The following is a 14,510-nucleotide window of genomic DNA, read 5'->3' on the forward strand; positions in this document are numbered from 1 at the left end:
CGCCTTCGGGCTGGCGATGTCATGTAGGCAGTCAAGCTAGTGAACCTTAGAAAAATCAATAATCAGTTATTCATTCATCGCTTTCTCGAAGGCTCGAAGCCAACATATTAAAAAAGACATAAGCTTTTTTATTTAATATTATTAATACTTTATACTTAATTTTATAATATTTTTAAGAGAGTCTGCGGAGGGGTTATAAATATAATTAATTAAAATAAATTTTTTTAAATTTATATTCATTTTATAGCAGTTTTTTATCTGCTTTAAAGATTTTATTAATATTAGTAGTAATATTAGTAGAAAAATTAGAAAGATTATAAACTATTTTATATATATTTTTCAGCAGAATTAGATTTAGCGACTTTTATATTAAATATTAGTTTTAAATTTATTTATATAATATAAAAGAATTTAAGTTAGGATTTATAAAATTAAGACTTATATTTGTAGATTTATAAGATTAAGACTTATATTTGTAGATTTTCCATTATTAAAAAACACACAAATTAAGTTAACTAAATTATTCAAATTTATTTATAAAAAATTAGATAAACTAAATTAATTTTAGAATTTAAATTGGTTGCTTTTTTTATATTAGTTAATTTTACTTTAATTATATCAATTTATTTTGCTTTTTTCATATCGGCTGGTTTTTTAGCAGTAATTCTAATTTTTATCTTTTTATTATAAAAGTTTTTCATTTTACTTATAGTATATTTTTAATTTTTTATAGTATAGACAGTAGCTTCTATTTTATATATAATAGCTTCTACTTATATTTTTTTATTTTTATCTATTATCTTAAATATATTATTAAAGCTTTAATTAAATTTTTTAGTTTTTCAAACATAAAAACTAAAATAAATATATTGTTTATTTAATTTTTTATAGTTATATAATTTTTCTATAATAAATAAAATTACTATTTATAATAAATAGTTATAAATTTTATAGATTTAAATAGCTGTATTAAATTTATCTTTTTAATTTAATTAAAAATATCTAATTTAGTAAATAATATATTTTTTTAATTTAGATATTTAAAACACCAGTTATATATATATTTACTAAAAATTTTTAAAGTTTGTTTTATATTATTATAGTATTATATGATAACTATAAATGTTTATTTTCTGATTTTTTATCTATATTAAATTTTAGACTTTTTATATAAATTCATTTAATAGATTAGTTAATACTAAATTTATTAATAATTTTAAAAAGTTTAAAGCCGACTTAATCTATTATATAAATATATTTAACTAATCTATTATATAAATATATTTAACTAATCTATTATAATATATTATATTATTTATAAAACATTTTATATTTATAATCCAGCCGACTTTAGATTTTAGTAAAATGAATAAATAAAATTTTTTAATATTTTTAATAATATTAGCTAGATATAGAGTGGCTAACGGCCAGGTCAGGTTAGGTTAATTAGAATTTTTATACCTAACCGCCAGATTATAGCTAGGTTAAAAAAATTTTTATACCTGACCGCGGTATAGCTAAAAAACAGATAATTAATTATCTTAACTATTTTTAGTATTAAGATTCTTCTACTATATCTATTTAGGCTTTAATATAGTTAAGATATACCTAGATTAAGTAGTTATTAATCTAACTATCTTAACTATTATTTAAAAATATATAGAAATAAGCTTTTTAAATTAAAAAATAATAATTAAAAAAAATATTAGTATCTTCTCTATCTCTATCTAAAAGAATTAATCAGAAAATTCTAGTAGTATTAATAAAATTTAGTTTTTTATAAAACTATTACTTTTATAATAAAAAATATATATAAATATATATAATTATAGTTTGGTTTGGACTGTATACTTTAGTTATATTATATAATAACCGAAAAACTATATATTTATTACTAGTTAAATTATTAAAAATAAATATATTATTTTTATTTTATTATTCTTCTTCTTATTCTAGCTTAAATAGTTTATTATATTTTTATTTTTTATCTAAAAAAGCTAAATTATCTATATTATAAATTAAATTTAAAAAGAAATCTGCTGTTAAGTTGCGGGCTGGCAGATACAGATAATAATAAATAAAATAATAAAATAAATAATAAGTTAATAGTATTTTAATAATTTATTTTCTTATTCTTAACTGATTATTTAATTAGATTATTTTTAGATTTATAGACAAGACATAGCTTAAAGAACTATAAAAAAATTTAAAAATAAAAAAATTTTTAAATAGATTTAGAGTTATATAATAAGCAGTTAAAAACAGTAAATTTAGCAGATTAAATAAATTAAATAAATTAAATAAATTAAATAAATTAAGCAGATTAAACAGGTTAAGTAGATTAAGCAGATTAAGTAAATTAAACAGATTAAATAAATTAAATAGATTAAATAAGTTAAGCAGATTAAATAGATTAAATAAATTAAATAGATAAGTTAGAAGAATTAAAACTATATTATAATATTTATATAATATTATTTATATAGTTTTTCTCGGTAATTATACTTTTTAACAATTATCTAATTAAATACTAGATATTATATTTTTTAGAAAGTTTTATAAAAGTTTTTTTTAGATTTTTTTTATTAATATAAGAATAATCTAATTAATCTAATTAATCTAATCTCTATAATTCTAGATTTAAAATATAATTTTCTGCTTACTAAATCTTTTAAAATAAATAAAATACAGCAGGCGCTTTAGCTGTATTTAAAATATAATAAATTATATTTATATAAAAATATATTTTAAAATAAAACAAACTGTTTTTATAGAATTTTTTATTTTTATTTTTCTATATTTATTATTTGCAGAATAGTCTTAGAATTATAAGTTAATTATAGTTATCTGACTTATTTTCAGAGAATATTATTAAGTTTTTTTTTTATTTTTTAGATTTTTATAAACTATAATAATACTTTAACTAAAATAAGTTTTTTAAATTAGATCTTTTTTTTTAAATCTTTAGATTACGCGCGTCGCGAAGAATTAAAAGATTATTTTATATTTAATTTATAAAAAAAAGTTTTTTATTTTTTAGAATTAGTAGTAGAAAATAATTTTTTTTAAAGCTTATATATAAGCTCGAAAACTATTATTTTATTTTAATTAAAAAAAGATATTAATAATATAAAATAGTTTTTAAAAAAATATATTTTTTTCTAATAAAATTTTTTATATTTATTATATTATATAACTTTATATCTTACAATACCCGGAAATTAAAAACTTAGAAACTAGTTCTATAAGCTATTATCTTTATAAGAATTATAAAAAAAAATATTATTAGTAATATCTAAATAAATAATTAGCTAGATATTAAATAAAGAATTATTACAGATATTTATTTATTTTTTAAAAATAAATTTTTTTTAATTATTATTTTTTCTAGGCCTCTGCAGCCTATAATAAATAAAATTTTTAAAATTAAATCCTATATTTTATAATTATTTATTGTCTATTATTCCGAACTATTAAGTATATTTAATTTAAACAGATAATTAATCTTATAGTTTTATTTTTTTATTAAAAATCAAGTTCTTTTAATTAAATATAGATTAAAAAATATTTTTTAGAATTATTAAAAGATATATATATACAGCTGTTATTAAAGTTTTTAAATACTAAATAGATATTAATTATAGTAAACTACTGGACCAGCTCTAATTAAAAAATATTTTTTATTTTAACTAAATATTTTTTAATAAAAAATATAAATTATTATAAAGTTTTACTAGGCTTCCGACCGGTATCTAGATTTTATACTAGTAAAAATCTAGTTATAATTATTTTATTAGTTTTATATAAATATAACCTATTCTATCAGTTATTAGATATAATAATTAATAATATTAATAATAATAGTTTAATATTTAATATAATCTTATCTAAATTTTAGATTTAGTTTAGCTAAAATATCTAGCTTTATAATATTTTACTCTATTCTAATCTTATAATAATTATTTAAAGCTAGTATTATATATTCTGTTTTATTTATATAATTCAGCTTATAGTTAATATTTTTTTATAAAAACTTCGGATTAAAGCCTTAAATAATACTGTTAAATATATATAAAAAATTTATAATAAAAGTTTTAAAGTCTTTTCTAGTATTTTAAGAACTTTTAAAAAAATATATTCTAAAAGCTATTTATAAAAGACTAATACAGAAAGTTTTTATTATTTATAATAAAAATTATTTAAATTAGTTTTTTACAGACGGGTCTTAAAGATTTTTTTTTAGTAATAACTAATTTTACTAATTCTTAATTATAAATTCGAAAGATTATATAATTTATAAATATAAGTTTTTAATATTATAAAAAGTTCTAACTTATTTAACAACTCGAATCAGACTCAGTTTATTATTTTTTTTTAATTATAAAACTTACTAGAATTTAATTTATTTTATAATTTACCGGATATTTAATTTTTATTAAGTAATTAAAAGTTTTGTTTAATACTATAATTATAATAATATTAATTATCTTTACTCTACTATAATTAAATAAAAATAAATAGAATATCTTTTTAAACTTTTATATCTTTTTTTTTTTATATTTTATTTATCTAAAAATAGTAGGCCTACTGTTTATAAAATTTATAATATCTATAATAATTTTTTTAATTATTTAGATTATTTAATTAACTAACTGGTAAGAAAGCAGGTATTTTAAAAAAAAAGATTTTTAAAAATTTATAAAATATATATTAAAAGCTCCGAAAATATTATTATTATATTTATTAAATAGAAGACTATATTTATATAATTATAACTATTTTAAATTTAATATCAAAGCTTAAAAAGTTTAAAAAAAATATCTAGTTAGATAATAATATTAACTAATATTATAAGTACCAAATTATTTTTAAGAAGATATTCTATTTTTATTATAGTTAGAATTTAATTATTAATATACTATTAACTATCTCCGGATTACTGTTAGGCCTGAATAAAATTTTTTATAATATTTTTAAATATTAAAGACTTTTACTAGTAATTAAAATATTTAAAAAACTTAAGATATATTTAGATATTAAAAATATATAACTTATAAAAATATTTTTAATTAAACTAATACTATTCTAAATATTATAAAATATACTAATATTTTTATTTACTAGAAGTCCCGCTGTAATTAGTTTTTTATTTTTTACTAAATAATTAAAGATTTTCTCTCGGTTATTACTAATAGTATTAATATTAAATATTTATTTAATAATTTTTAAAATATTTACTATTATTACCGGAGCTGTTTTTATACTAATATAATTAAAATAGTAATATTTTAGATATATACCGATTATTTTATTATTAATAAAAAATACTAAAATATTTTTAATAATTTTAATCTAGATTTAATTATCTTCACATCTAAGAAGTAAAAAAAGAATAAAATAATTATTATTTTTTATATTAGTAAAAATAAAGATATAAATAATCTTAAAAATAACCTAAAAGATAGATTATTATTAGAAATAAGAAAGCTAGTTTTATTTAAGTTTTTAAATATTATATATACTTAGATAGAGATAGAAACCCGGTTTTTTTAATTTTTTTATTATTATAATTACTGTTCTGGACAGTATAAAAAATAGTATAATTCTATTAATTTATCTAATATTAGATACTATTTTTTTATACTAGATTCTGTAAAAATTTTTTTTAAAGTATAATATACTTCTTAGTTTTATAAGAAAAAAGGTTAAGTAGATTAAACAGATAAGCAGATTAAGTAGATTAAGCAAGTCAAATAAATTAAATAGATTAAGTAGATAAGTCGGGAGGATTAGAACTGTATTATAATATTAAATAAATAAGCTAAATCTAAAGAATATTACTATATTATAATTAAAAGTATATTATGCTTTGTATATTATCTGTATAAAATATATATATATATTATTAATTAACCTGTAGTTATTAATCTATCTGCTATACCTGACTTTTCTAACAGTTAAAGTAATAATTATATCTTAACCTAACTATAACCGTATAGTTAAAATTTTTTTGTACCTTAACCTGACCGCCAGGTTATGGCCAGATTAAGGTTAAGGTATAACAGTCAGGTTAATCCACTCTAGCTAGATATTTAAAAAACTACTAGACTTCATAGTTAAATTAAGTTATTATATTAGTAAAATTTTTAAATTTATTGAAAACTTTTTTATTAATGTCATTTTCTAGCAGAATTTTAGATAGTATAAAGTTTTTAGTCTTCAATTTAAAATTTTTAGACTATTAAATATTATTTTTATTATTTTTAGTTTTTTTATTACATAAAATATATCAGTTAAAAAGGTTTCGGTTTAATTAAATATAATAAATATATTTATTTTAAAATTAGAATAATTTAATATTAAGAATAAAAATATAAATAAATATTCTTAAGTTAAATAATAGTTTTATATTAAGATGAAATCTAATTTTAAATTATTTTCTATTTCTAGACAGAATATAGATAAATTAGATCTTATAAAATTATTATTTATTTATTTGATATTTAAATTAAAAGCTTCTAACTTAGATTTTATTATTTAATATATGTAGTGATAACAAAGTTCATGTATAAGTAAGTTGATTAATAAAAATAAAGAGATAGAAGATTAGACAAGCCGAAGTTCTACTGCTAAAAATAATAAGTAAAGCAGCTTCAGTGTAGCTACGCGGCTACACGTGAAGACGTGAAGACCTTAAGATCTTGATATTCATTAATAATTAATTAATTAATATAAATATCTAAACGTGTATAAATACAGAGATATAAAAATATAAAAATATAAAATATAAAAAAAAACTATAAGATATAAAGATAGAGAGACACAAAGCTATAAAATATAAAAAAATATAAGAATATTAATCAATAAACTTTTTTATATCGGTACTGATTTTAAAAGTCTAGAATAGTAGTTTATTTAAATAGTAGCTTTTATTATTATTATTATTACTATTTTTAGTATTATTTTTAATATTTTACATACATTTTTTTTATTTTTAATATTTTATATAGCTGTCTGCTTTTCTTCTTTATTTTTATTTATAGTATTTCTAAAGATAAGCTCGAGCTTATTAAAAAACTTTATAATTTTATAATATATATTAATAATTATATACAATATAAGATTCCATATTTAAAAAAATTATATATAGTTATTAAAGTTATTTATAATATATAAGATTTCCTATAATATATATTTTTTTAATACTATATTTTTTCGGCGTCTTTTTTCTAAATAAAGTTAATAATTTTTATATTATTAATATTTATATTAATATTAATATTGATTTTATTATATTTTCTATTTTTTTATAAACCTTACACTAAAATTTTAAATTATTTTTTTATAAAACTATTTCTACTCCGGAATATATTAATATAATTCTGATTTTTAATACTGAGCTAGAAATAATTAATATTTTTAAAATAGTAGATTTTTTTATTTTTTAAGCTTTTTGTTAGCCGGCTTATTCTTTACTATATTATATAAATACTTTTTAAAAAATACTCGAGGTTGGATAAGAAATAATAGTATATTGATATTTATATATATAGCTAATATAAAAAAATATATTTATATCTACAGCTAAACAGCTAATATAATTATTATAAAAATAATAAAGAAAGTTATTAGAATAGCAGATAATTATACTATTTATATAAATATTAATTATAAAAAAATTAGAAGCAGATAAAACAGAAAAATAAATATAAAAATTTATAATAATATAAAAATAAAAAAAGCAGAAGTAGATATCATAAAGAATATAAAAATAAAAATAGTAAATACTAAACTTAATATAAAATTTAAAAATATTAAAATAATATTATAGCTGAGAATATAGTTAGTCTAGTAGATATTTATATTATATTTGTAATATTTATTATTTTAATTATATATTCTGAATAATTTATGAAATATAGTTATAAAATATTTTAAAAGCTGGAATAAATAGCTTATTATAATATACTACTAAATAAAAATATAAAAATCTAATTTAATTAATTTATAATTATAATTTATTATTATTGTTATATATATAATATAATAAGATTATATATATATAAAAATTATTTGTTAGTTATATATTTATATTTTCGGTTTTTTTATATACCGGCAGATAAATTATATTTATAAAAATTATAACAAATAAAAATAATACTAAGTATTTTTTTATTTTTTATTTTATTAATATTTTTAGGTTTTACGAGTATGTAGCTAATAGTAATAAAATTATATATTAAATATATTTTGATATAGTCTTTTTAGTCTAATAAAAGCTAGAATATTTATAAATATCTTATTTTTTTATATAAAATAAAACCTCTGTTGATTATAAAATAGAAATAAAGTCTATATATCAGAATAAAAATAATTAAATTAAAAGAAACTCGGCTTAAACAAAAAATATTCTAAATTATAAAATCTATTTTTAGAAAATAATTTAGTTATCAAATAAATCTATATATCGGTAAGTTGTATTTAACAAAAAAACTAATTATTTTTAATAAAATTTTCAAATCCGAAGATAATAGACTATTTTATTTATATTTTTTACTAAAATCCTTCTTATTTAATATAGTTAGTTTTAGCAGTTTTTTAGGCGGTATAATATTTAGCTTAAAGTTATTTTTTATTTATATTTTCATAGATATTTAAATATATTAAGTATCTTTTTATACTATGTTTAAAATTATAGTAATATAATTTCCAAATATTTATATATACCTGGAATTCCAAATAGCCCGGTTATTTTGAATATATAAAGAGTGTTAGGAACTACTTAACACAGTAGATATACTGATTAGACAAAACAAGTAAAATAGTTAAAAACAGTTTTTTATTAATTTTAAAACTAATTCTTAAGAAATCTTCTTCTCTAAAAAATCTTAGAATAATATATTATATAAAAAAAAGATAAGTAATATAATAATATAAATATCTAAATTAAAATTCTAATAAATTTATATTAATTCTAAAATAGTTATTATAATAGTAGATATAAACTATTATAATAATAGATATTATATAATAATTATACTTTTTTATTAAGTCGGGTTATTTAATATAGTAACATAGCTGTAAATAATTTTATTATTTATTTTAATTAAATATTTCTATTAGTAGTATTTTTTAAATAATAAAGTTTAGTACTATAATAGTAGAAGAATTATTTAATAAATTATATATTCTATAAATAAAAGATTCTAAAATAATAAATAAAATATATATTTGATTAATAATCTGATTAAAATCTGATATAAAGTATATATATAAATAAAAAAAATTAATATATTTTTATTTATTTTTATATCTTAATTTTTTATCGAATCTTTTTTTTATATTTTTTTTATTATTTTTATTTTTATTTTTATTATTTATTTAGTATTTATCTATTAATTTATTTTTTTAAAATTTTTATTTTTATTATTTTTTAATATAATATTAATAACTACTTACTATTATTTAGCTAATATATCTATTATATCTAAAATTTTTTTCTATTTATATTACTTAAGAACTAGTATTAAGAATTTTAATATTATTAATATAAAAAATTTTATATCTAGCTATATTTTTAATACTATAATATCTATAGTATGTAAATAATATTTTAATAAAAATTAGATTTATTATTAAATATATTTTAACAGCTTCTTAATAAATTTATTAAACTAATAAAAACTAGATTTTAAATAATATACTAAAAAATATTCTTAAGTTTTTATAAATTTTAGACTAAAGCTAGAGGTTTTTTATTAATTATACTATTTTTAATTAAAATCTGAATTAAAATTTAATATCTTATATTTAAATTAACAATTTAATTCTAGTTCTGGCTATTAGCTTTAAAATAATTAAACTAGTTTATTACTATAAATATAAACTAATTAGTATTAATAAATCTAAGATTATTATATATTTATTTATTAACTTTCTATTAATTTATAAGCTAATTTATTAATTTAATCTAATTTTTTATTATTTTTTATTACAGGCTGTTATTTTATTATAAATAATCTAACTATACTTTATTTAATATTTAAAAATAATAAATTTTTTTATAAACTAAAACTAAATAGATATTTTTTAAAAAAAATTATTATAAAATATATATTATATATAGTAATAAGATCTTTCTTTAGAATTTTTATATTTAAAAAATAAAATAATTGTAATTTTTTATTATTTATTTTTTATAAAAATGATATTATTTAGCCGGATTAGTACGGTAGTTTTTTAAATAAAAATCTAATTTATTTATAAAAATGTTTTATTTTAATTATATATTTTAGTATTAATTTTTAAATATATTTAATATAATAATTTAATATAGATTTAGTTGTTTTTCTTATATTTAAAAATAAGATATTTTCTGCTGTTTTAATTTTTCTTTATTTTTTATAATTTTAAATAGTTTACTAAGTATTATTTATAGATTTTTTTAAAATCTATTTATTATATTTATTTAGCTAGTCTGTTTATTTAACTAAAGTATATTACTTATTATTAAAAATTTATTTATTTTTAATATTTTTAATTTTAAACTTCTTTTTTTTTTATCTAAAAAGTAGAGTTAGTTTTATAAATTTATATTAAATTTTTATTATTTTAATAATAATATATAAAAAATATTATAGATTCGACTATAACAGTTAAATAAAGAAATTTAATATATTTATTTTTTAATAACTTTTAGAATTTTTAAAGATTTAATATATTAAAAAACTAGCTTTTGAAAAAAAATCTTAATTTTTAAATTTTTAATAAATAGTTTTATAAGATTTTTCTTCTTAAAAGTTATTAGCTAGTATTTTTTATTATAATATTTTTTTATTATTTTATTAGCTTTTTGCTAGTAATTTTATAGATTTTTTTATAATATAACTAGCTTATTAATTTGATTTTTAGCTGTAAAAATCTTTTTTTAAAAAATACTAATTTTAGTATAAAAATAAAAATCAGAAAAATAGTCTAAAAAAGTCTTAAAAAAATAACTAATAATTAAATTTAAAATATTATTATAAATAAATTAAGTAGAGGATAGTAAAATAAACTAGTTTAAATAATTTTTATTAATAAAATATTAAAAATATTATTTAAATATCTAATTTATTTTTTTAGTTTGACTATCAGTCTGGGGTTAAAATACTATTAATAAATAAAATTTAATTTAAATATAGTAAATAATTTGGAACTAAAATTTACTAGTAAAAAAAACTTCTATTTAAAATTATATTTTAAAATAGTTTAAAGTAAAGTTTAATCTCTTTATAAAAAGATTTAGTAAATTTTAAAATAGTTTTAATATATAAAATAAATAAAAATTAATACTACTTTATAAATCTATTAATAATAATAAGAATTAAATCTAAAATATTATTTTTTATTATAATAGAAAATAGATTTATAATAAAATTTATAAATAATTTAATAAAAGATTAGCTAGAAATTAATAGTAATTTAAGCTTATTATATAATTTATATTTAATAAATATAATTTTTTATAATATAGAATACTTTCTAATATAAATAATTATATTTTTATAAAGATTTATTTAATAAATTTTTTTTTAAAAAATATTTTTATTTTTAATTACCTAAAATAGCCCGCTAGCTGATTATTATAATAAAAATTTAATAAATATTACCGAAAACTTTATTCTATAAAAATATATAAATAGTATTTATATATAATAAGATTATTTTTATTAATTTTCTAATATTTAAACCTAGAATTATCTTCTAAAATCATAACTTTTTAATAATATATTTTTATATTTCTGTTTTAGATTTTTTTAATTAGAGATTATAATTTCTTGTTAATTTTATAATAAAATAAGTTTTTATTTTTATATATCTAAAATACTGTTAATATATTAATATATTTATTATAAAACAAGCTTATTTTAATAGTTTTATAATATAATAAATTTTTATATTTATATACTCAGAATACTGCTAATATATTAATATATAAATTATAAAATATTTTTATCTTAATAGGCTAGTTAACTGCTTTTATATTAGTTTAATTATATTTAGATTTTAATAAACTTAATATATATTAATAAATATAAAATTTAGAGTTTTTTTATAAAGATATTTTATTATATTCTAATTAAAACTTTTTAAAAACTAGCTGTAATCTTATAAAAAATTTACCAGCTATTTAATATTATATTAATTTTAAAATCTTTATATTAAATAGAATTTTTAAATTTTTTTTATTTGTTATAATAAATCAGCAGGATTATATCTATCAGATTAATATTAAATAATAAAATTATAATTATTAAAATATATATATTATTAAGTCTAACAGCTGTTCAGCTTCGGCTGTTTTATAAAAATCTAAAAATTTTAATAATTTAAAAAAATTTTAATAATATATAATAGTTTTTTAAGATATTAATACTAATATTTAAATAAATAAATAATAATAAAAAGTTTTTAGTTTAAAATTAAATAGCAAGTTTTAATACTATTAAATTTCTTTAATTAAAATAAAATAAAATAATATATTTTATAATTATCTAGTTAGAACAGTATTTCTGCTATATTTTATTAAAAAATATCTATTTTTATTTAGATTTTTTATTAAAAGTTAAAATATTTTAAAAAAAATATAGTTTTAAAATTATAAAAAAATTATTAAAATATTATTATTTTTTTATTAATTAATACTATTTTTTCAGGCTTCTTTTTATTCTAGGTATTTTTTAAAAAAAAGATTAATAATAATATAATTAAAAAAAAATTCTTAATAAAATACTAATAAAAATTGCAGAATTCTAAGAATATTTAGATCTTATAGTATATAATTAATATCGGCTATATAAAAATATTAGATATTTATTGGAATCTATTAATATATTATATAAAAATATAATATATTTTAAAAATTTAATATAATTTTAATAAAAAATATATTTTAATAATTTAATATAAAAATCTGTTTTTTATAAGTATTCTAATACTTAATATAAATAAAAAATATAAAAAAAGCAGTTCTTTAAAAAAGTAAAAATATTATTTAAATAAATAATATAAAAAATATTTAATATATTATAAAAATTTAAATAAATATAGTTTTAAAATATAACTGAAGTATTAATTAATTTAAAAAATATAATTAAATATTTAAAATATTTATAATAAATTTGAAAAGCTGTCTTCTATTTATTTTTTTATTTAATATAAATTTAGTAATATATATTTTAAATATTTAGTTTAAAGAAATATTTAGCTTCTATAATTTTATTTAAAATTTTTAAAATTAAAAATAAAAAATAATAATTTTTAATTAAAATCTTATTAAGTTTTTTATAATTTATATATAATCGGAAGTCTTTATTTTTTTTAATATAAGAAAAATAAAAGTTTTTATAAAACTTTTAAAAAATTAAATTTATTTTAATTAAATATTTTTATTAATATAATAACAAAGGAATTAGAACTTAATTTAAAATAAAAAATAAATAGATTTATATACTAAAATTTTACTATTTTTTAGATTAATAATATAGTCCGAGGATCTGTAAGAAAAAAATTATTAAAAATAATTAAAAAAAAATATATTTATAAAATCTTAAAGCTTAAAAAATAATATAATCTTATTAGATTTAATTTATAAATAATTTAAAAAGACTTTATCTTCTAATAATTAAATATTTTTTAAAAATTTAATAATAATATAAATATAAGTAAGATTTTAGCAAGCTTTTATAAATTTATAAAAAAATAAGATTTTTAATATTTAGATCTTATACTACTACTGTTAATTTTATATAAATAAATAATTATATAATATTTTATAAATAATTATATAATTTCTCTTAAATTAGTAGCGGTAATAAGAACTTTTTATATAGTATAAATATTTATAATAAAATAATTAATTATAATAACTAGTAAAATTATAAAACAGACTATATTTAAATAAAATTACTAAATAAATTAATAACTAATAAAATTAATTTTAATATATAAATCTAAGTTTATATAGATTTCGAGTATATTTTTAAAATGAATAAATATATTAAAGTAAATAGCAGTTTCTATTTTAAACTAATTTATTAAAAATATAAAAATTTTTTAATTATTATTCTTTTTTTATTAGTTCTGGTTTAGTTTTATTTTTATTTTTATAAGAATATTAGTTGGCTAAATAATATTTATTATCATATTTATAATAATAAAAAATTTCTTTTTTTTAATTTCTTCTGTTTCGAGAAGATTTAGATAAAGAAAACTTATTATTAAACTATAAAAATCTAGATTTTCTAAAAATCTTATTTAAATAATATTTTTAGTTTTTTAGATTTTATTTTCTCTTTTAGTTTAATATATTTTAATAATAAATAATAATAGATACTATTTTCTCTTAGAAATCTGATAGTTTTAATATATATTTATAAATATATTAACTAAGTTTTAATATTAGTTTTAAAAAAAAAATTAATATATATTTATTATTTTATTTAGATTTAAAGTAATACTTTAAAATA

This window comes from Aspergillus brunneoviolaceus (genome assembly GCF_003184695.1).
Source record: "Aspergillus brunneoviolaceus CBS 621.78 unplaced genomic scaffold BO95scaffold_9, whole genome shotgun sequence".
NCBI classification, from domain to species: Eukaryota; Fungi; Ascomycota; class Eurotiomycetes; order Eurotiales; family Aspergillaceae; genus Aspergillus; species Aspergillus brunneoviolaceus.